This window comes from Onychomys torridus, chromosome 2, assembly GCF_903995425.1.
Source record: "Onychomys torridus chromosome 2, mOncTor1.1, whole genome shotgun sequence".
Taxonomy (NCBI): Eukaryota; Metazoa; Chordata; class Mammalia; order Rodentia; family Cricetidae; genus Onychomys; species Onychomys torridus.
Window position 1 is genome coordinate 57196112 of NC_050444.1, and position 7443 is coordinate 57203554.

The window sequence follows — 7443 nt, forward strand, 5'->3', positions numbered from 1 at the left end:
TGATTAAAAAGACTGATAGCAGAAATACCATACAACAGCTAGGAAGATGTAAGATCAGAACCACAGCAGAGCAAACAGGTCTGTCATAGAGAACTCTGGTACTAAGGTACCGCAGCCCAATACTATTGTTAAAATGACATTGAAACAGGGAGACAAGCATAAACAAAGATGCTAGTTCCGAAGGCAGTAGAGCTATATGAAGGGCTTATACTAAGTCATGAAAACAGTAGAATTTCAGTTACTCAGAACACAGAGAACAGAAGAGCCAACAACCTCACAGCCAAGTAGGGTTCCACATATGGATCTTCATTCATACAAACACACTGCTCTGGAAGAAACTCTACATACTATCTGCATAAAAATCAATCATTCTTACAAATACTCTAATTAAAGGAAGACATGTAATCAAAGATTTAAAGTAGAAAAAAAATACAACAAAATGGTAGCACAATCCAAACATCCCATCATTATACTGGAAAGGAAAGCACTTCTTAAAGGTAGCAGTACTGGAGGAAGCTAATGGGTGAACTCTGATAAACCTATTTCTTTGCCTGTATAATTACTTTGGGAATGAACATTTGATCTATAACAAACTGATGTCCAGTAAGTAATTTTATTTAAAAATGTTTATCTACTGGGCTGGCAAGACCGTTCAATAGCAAAGGCTCCTGCCACCATGTCCTGTATTCAGTCCCTAAGGTCCATATGGTGAAGGGCATAGCTAATCCCCTTCTCTCTCTCTCTCTCTCTCTCTCTCTCTCTCTCTCTCTCTCTCTCTCTCTCTTATCTACATCTTGTCAAGAGAGTTCAGAGTCTCATGCAAGGGAGTACCATCTATATTTAGAATGAGTCAGTGTTTTTTTTTTATCATATTATGATTAGGCATGCAGAACTTGGCAAACATTTAACTCTAAGGACTAGTTTACATGTGCATTTTTAATTTTAGAAATTCACTTAGATATGATTTAATTTTTAATGTCAATTTGATAGTCTGAAGAGACCACATACTATAGAAGATGTACAGCTTGTTTAAAATATCGAATATTTTGGATACACCTAGAAAAGTCAGTTTTCAATGAGGGAACAGAAAATGTAATCTGAAGTGAACTGTAATGGTGCTACTGTCCTCATTAACAGCAGCAAATAGGAGGCCGACATGACAAATTAGCTGAACGCACAACCATAAAATTATATTGCAAACATATTCCCTTTCCATTCTTTCTGTCTGTTTGTTTAAAAAGGTGAATAATTCCAGGGTAGGCCCAAATGAGAATAATGTGCATAGAAAAAATTTCCTTGAAAATATGACCACCAGTGTAATATTTTCAGATGACATTCCGTGGGGCATGGCCTCTACCCAAAGGCATTTCTTTTCTTCCTGACACTGAAATATGACCTTGTAAAAGAATGTTTCAGAGTTGGGCACACATCTCAGTGTAGAGCCCTTACTCAGCATGTGCAAGCCCCTGGGTCCCATCCTCAGCACCAAAGGAAGAAAATGTTTCATGTTTAAGTATGTCCCACAGAACATGAAAAATCTATATACTATAGCAGAATGAGTAGAACTTTTGTAGCATTACTAGCAATGAAATTTTCAGAGATGAGGCTTTAAAAAAATTTAAAGACCTTCATTATACTTTTCATTAGTCCAGAAATATTTTTATATCTAAAGAAGCAGTTTTCAACCTGTTGCAACCCCTTTGGGGGTCTCATAACCAGTATATTAGACATTTACATTACGATCCATAACAGTAGCAAAATTACAGCTATTAAGTAGCAATGAAAATAATTTTATGGTTGGGGGTCAGCACAACATGAGGAACTGTATTAAAGGGTCGCAGCATTAGGAAGGTTGAGAACCACTGCTCTAAAGGACCCTCTTGTGAACCAAGCACTATCTGATACTGGGTTGTAAACCTTGCCTAGAAAACTGTCTCCATCTCCTGCCCACTACCCATATTTATATGCTAATTAAATCTATCTTTTTAATAAAGGTGAATAATTCTAAATACAGAAGCACAATCCAAACATCCCATCACTAGACTGGAAAGAAAAGCACTTTTCTTTTTTTTTTTGGTTTGTTTTTGTTTTTTTTGAGACAGGGCTTCCCTGTGTAGCTTTGCACCTTTCCTGGAACTCACTTGGTAGCCCAGGCTGGCCTCGAACTCACAGAGATCTGCCTGCCTCTGCCTCCTGAGTGCTGGGATTAAAGGCGTACGCCACCACTGCCAGGCGAAAAGCACTTCTTAAAGCAGCATTGAGCCCCAGAGCATAATCCTAAAGAATTATGGGAAAACTTTTAACCTGATTGTGAAAATTAAACTATTATAAGCCATTAATTTTATTTAGCCTTATTCCTGGTCTAATTATAAAGAAAGAAAGGACTAAGGACCATGTTGGATTGTTTAGCTTCAAGTGCAGCCTGCCACAAAATAGTACTTGCCTCTTACCCTCAGGGGATGAAGTGTAAGCCACTCCCCTGAATATCTAAATTGTAGAGTATACATGTATGTGCTGTCTTTTTCTTTACATTTCATTTCCTGTAAGGTATAATTTACAAATTAGACACTAAGAGATTATTAATAACAAAATGTAACTATTAATAATGCACCAGAATAATAATGAGCCATATGAATGTGGTCTCTTTCTGAAATGTCTGTTTGACTCACTCTCCTTCCGATGATAACAGGGGATGGTACACACTACATTGTGAGATGTGCTGCAATGCAGTGAGGCGAATGGCACAGGCCTTTAGGTTACTGCTGACCTTCTGATGTGTCAGGAGATGATCCTGGATCACTATGACAACCCTGGCAGTTAGATGTCAGGGAGAGGAAATGGTTCAGAGGTTTCCACAGCTGAAAGGTCTTCTGCCCAGTTCTGGAAAGACATCGTATTCAGAAGTTGGTGTCTTTTTTAACTCATCCATTTGTGGCTGCAGCAGTTAGAATCCTTTGGATGATTTTGTGCTGAGCTCCACCCGAGGTCTGTATTCCATGGCTCTGTCTTTGAAGACCTTCACAATTGTATACACATCATCCTCATCACATTTCCATGTCTACATCACAGGCTGTTTCAGTTTCTTCTTCCCCTTTTTCTGTAGATTAGTAAACATGTTCTTCTAATTCCTCATTTGCGACAACTTCCCAGTAGCCTTCAGCATGTCTACACATCAAACTTGCAAGCAAAGCCTTCAGCAACTAGACTTGCAGCTTCTCTGTTAACTTGTTTCTCTGGTTCATACACATCCTTGCATCCGTGCAGCAGCCTTGTGAGGGGCTTAGTGTCCCTCGCTTCCAGAGAACTTCACAACTTATTTATTTTATTCCTGTTTATTTATTCATGATGCATATCTATTTGTATTTATATATTTATTATTACTGTTAATTATTATGTATACTTATTTAACTTTATGTTTTGCCTGCATGTGCTTGCCTGGTGCCTGTGGAGGTACCTGGGTCCTCTGCAAGAGCAAGTGCTCTTAACCACTGAGCCATCTCTCCAGCTTCTTCAGAACTCTGGCTGAAATCTTTGAACAAGACTAATGCTTTAGGCACAACATGCTCTTAACAACTGATCAGAACATGGTTTCCTGATTATGTCTTCCACCCACAAATGCAACTTTTTAAAAGATATTAAATACTGTGGTTATCACTTTGTAAAATGAATTCAACAGCAAGACCAGCAGAACTTTTATCCCTTCCTCACAATTTCACAGAAGATGTAGTCTTACATGGTTTTCAGTAACATCAGCATGGTCCCCATTCCCCATTTATGGTGACAGCTTTCACCTTAAAAGAGGTACTTCATGGCTTCTCTCAGGTAAATCCAAATACCAGTATCATTATCTCCTATGCTATGAGGCTATTATTAAGTAAAGTAAGGGTTAGATACAAGTGACTTTATAACTAAATTGTCTACTGAGTGACTAGGAAGCAGGTGGCATGTCCAGTGTGTATACAATGGACACAGACATACTGAACAAAGGGATTGACCATGTCCTGGGCAGGACAGAGCAGAGGTGCAAGATATCGTCAGGCCGTTCAAAATAGCACACTGCTTAAAACTCAGAAACTGTCAAGAATATAATTATTTTCGGACTGTAGTTGAATGTAAATGAAATCATAAAAAAGGGGAAATTACTATAACCTAAAATATGAAGTATTCTGGAGAAGTATAATTAGGGAAGCTGTAAGTACAATTTTACTAACACTTGAAGTTAGCTTTGATGAAAATCCATATGCAAATATGGCAACAATTTTCGTTTTAAATTTAAAATTTTTTTAAAGTCCACAGAGTCTTTTGAGGAAAGCCAGGATTCAAACCAAGTGAGATGGTGGCTTGCCACTTTATAAACAAAACTCAGGGTTCACAAGGGCTAACCAATACTTCCAAAAGTAATTAACAGCATATTTATGTTAATAAGCATGTTAACACTGTTAGCAGTTAGGCACATTTGAGCCTTTTTTTTTTTCTTTCTTTAAACCTGTGCAATACAAAACAAAAACAAAGGAAAACCCCAGCTACCTCTTTGCAGGTTGCTTTTAGGATGTTCCTTTGCCTTCTGCTACTGTGAGGCAGGATTATACCATCATAAGGCTCTCACTTCTTGTAACAAGTGCTTTATTTCTCCCAGTAAAGAGAAGCAGGGCCATAAACCAGCCTCGTTAGCCAAACAGGAGCTAAGCAAGGCCTCTGTAAAGGCAGGGGGCTACGTGGGAAGCTTTGTCATTCTTTACAAATTTTCACTTTCAGTCAAGACTCACACACTCCTGACACAATGCACCATCGTCTCTCACAGTTTCTCAGGCAGAGTAACCTAACACTTTGGAACTATTCAATTAACATGGGGCTCTAGGGCAGGCTCGAAGATAAAAATCTTATTCATTTAATCATTCTCTAAAAGCAAATATTAGATGGCCAACATAGCCAAGCAGACTATTTTACCAGCTTCTTAGCTCTATTGACATTTCTCTCCCGGAACATGAAATGCTGCAGAGCGGTCTGAAGTTCCTCTCCTTTCGTGTGGGATGAAATAAGAGCATGGCCACCTTGAGGCACCTCCCAGCTGATTCAGAGTTTTCCCACAGTGCCAACGCTCAGTGATGTGCTAGTTGGCAGTGCCTCACACAGACAACACTAGTTCCTCCTGATGCACAGACTATTTTCTGAAGTTTCAACACCTGTAGTAAACTTTAATCCCAAAATGGTAAAATTCCCAGAAGAATCTAGCTGGTAGGTGACGAACGACAGACACATCATGCTGTGCAGTGCGATGAAATCGTGGGCTGGCTGTCTGCTCCAAGGTTGAGATTCACCTTTGTCCAGCATATTCATGCTATCCATGCTGTCTGCCACTAGTTACTTCTCTGTCTTCTCGATTATCAGATCAGGTGTCCAAGGACTGAGGTGTCTGCATTCAGGTAAGTCCTGTCTTACTTAACAGGGGTGAAAGTACAGTAAGCTGCTTTGAGAGACTACATTCACAGAACTTCTATTACTGCATAGCTGCAATAGTCCTACTTTGTTATTAGTTATTTTTAATCTCTTATTGCGCCTAGTTTCTAAACTTTATCATGTGTATGATATGTAAAGAGGGAAAAACACCTTCATTCACACAATAGTATATATGGGTGCTTCTCTTCACTGGGGGCCTTCTGGCATGTCCTCTTAAACACAGGGGACGATTACAGTATTTCAAATATTCTTATTCCATATAATTATTAACATCCATGTATTACGGTCTTTTACTTTCTGTGCTGTTTCTATATTATAAGTTTTCTGAGTTGACTACAGATCCTATCACAAAGTATTTTCCAGTCTTTTGGGGGGCCCTTTGTACAAAGTACAAGTATTGTTGAGACAGACTGTGTATCCGTTTTACACTACTGGGGATGGACAGGAACACTGTGGATAGGGATTTATCCACCTGCCTGGACAAAACTCTACCGGAACCGAATAATCCCCACACCAGAAAGCAATCCCTCTTGGGCACGATTTCCTTCCACTTCCCCGCTGTCCCTCCTGGCCAGACAGACCCTGCCTGGACAGACTTACAATCAGTGCCCTTCTCTCTGAAACTGATTACCATCAGTCAAGTGATGCCCAAGTCACAATGGTCACTTCCTTTAATAAGTCTGTGTAACCGCGGAACTGTGAAGCAACCAGGTCATGTCCCACAGAAATGGGGAACACCCTGTCTAGAGCTGTAGCCCACGCTACTGGGCATCAGCACTCCTTGCAAACTTCTGTGAAATTCTGCCAGCGTGCTGCCGGTCCCTCCTCCATCCCACCTGCGCTCTTCTCCTCCCGGGCGGGGACCCTAGGTGGACCCGAATGGGTCCCAGGACCGCCAGCATTCTGGCTGTCGCAGGGCCAGGCCCCTGGGGCCCAGACTTCTGGCGGTGGAGGCCGCGCCCGCGGTATTCCCAGCGGGTTCCCGCAAGGGCCCGAGGGAAGCCCGGGGACGGGGAACGCGGGTGGACAGAGGAGACGAGGCCCATCCCCATCCCCTCCGCGCCGCCGCGGCCCCCGCAACTCCACCGGTCGTTGCGCTGCAAAGCCGAGGGAGCTTTCGCTCAGGGGACAGGGAGGAATTCAGGCCGAAAAAGATCCCGCTGGCCCCCGGTGCCTGCCGGCAAGGCGACCGAAGCAGCTGCCCCGCTCCGCTCCGCCCGCCCGCCCGCGCGTCTCACTCACCCACTCGCCGCCGCTGCGCCTCCACCGCCGGCGCAGGGACCACAACCGCAGCCCGCTCCGGGCCCCGCCCCGGGCAGCCAGCCCCGCCCACGACCACGCCCCTCCATGGCCCCGCCCCCAGTCCGCCGGCGTCCCAGGTTCCCCCGGGTCTCTCTGCGGGTCTTGGCGATCTCGGTCCTGTCTTTTGTCTTTGGTCACCCTCGTGGAGTCAAGCACTGAGCTGAGGCAACCAATGCGCACCTCCCTAGCACACCCTCCCTGGTCTGTCTAGACACCACTCCCCCAAGGAAGGAAAGGGCAATGGGGATGGCTGACACTACAAGCGCCATCTTTCACGTGGGCGGAACTTGTCTCTGCTTGACGCGCCTCTGTTTCCTAGTGGGACGCCGTAAGTTCCGGCTTCGAGCTTTCAATTTGCTCTGCCGTTGCCTCGAGACGCCGGTGACAGGCTGGGCGGAGGCTGACCTGCGCTTTGTATATGTTCTTCCGAAGCCTGGTCAGGATAGATAGTGCCATCTGCGTTAGGGAAACCTGCTGGGCCCCAGAGTGGTTGTAAGTTGTTTTTGGATTGGTCAGCAGGTAGTGGGTGCTCAACAATACTTGATGAATGAGTGGATTTCTTTTTAGCCATATGACACAGTTAACTTCCCATACGCTCACGCCACAGCAAGCACAGTTTGTAATTCCTCCCCCTCTGTGCGTAGTCACCGCTTTTTCTTCTAAATGTCATTTTTGCTAAACTAC

General features: G+C 43.4%; 1 protein-coding gene across 1 annotated transcript in view; it reads right to left on the reverse strand.

Annotated features, from left to right (window-relative positions):
* The window catches only part of C9orf72 (C9orf72-SMCR8 complex subunit), a 32152-nt gene extending 25387 nt beyond the window's left edge, over positions 1 to 6765 (reverse strand). Inside the window, exon 1 of the mRNA XM_036179804.1 lies at positions 6700 to 6765. The gene's annotated coding sequence lies outside the window, so the exon portion shown is untranslated. The remainder of the gene's footprint in view (positions 1 to 6699) is intronic.
* Positions 6766 to 7443: the final 678 nt, after the last annotated feature.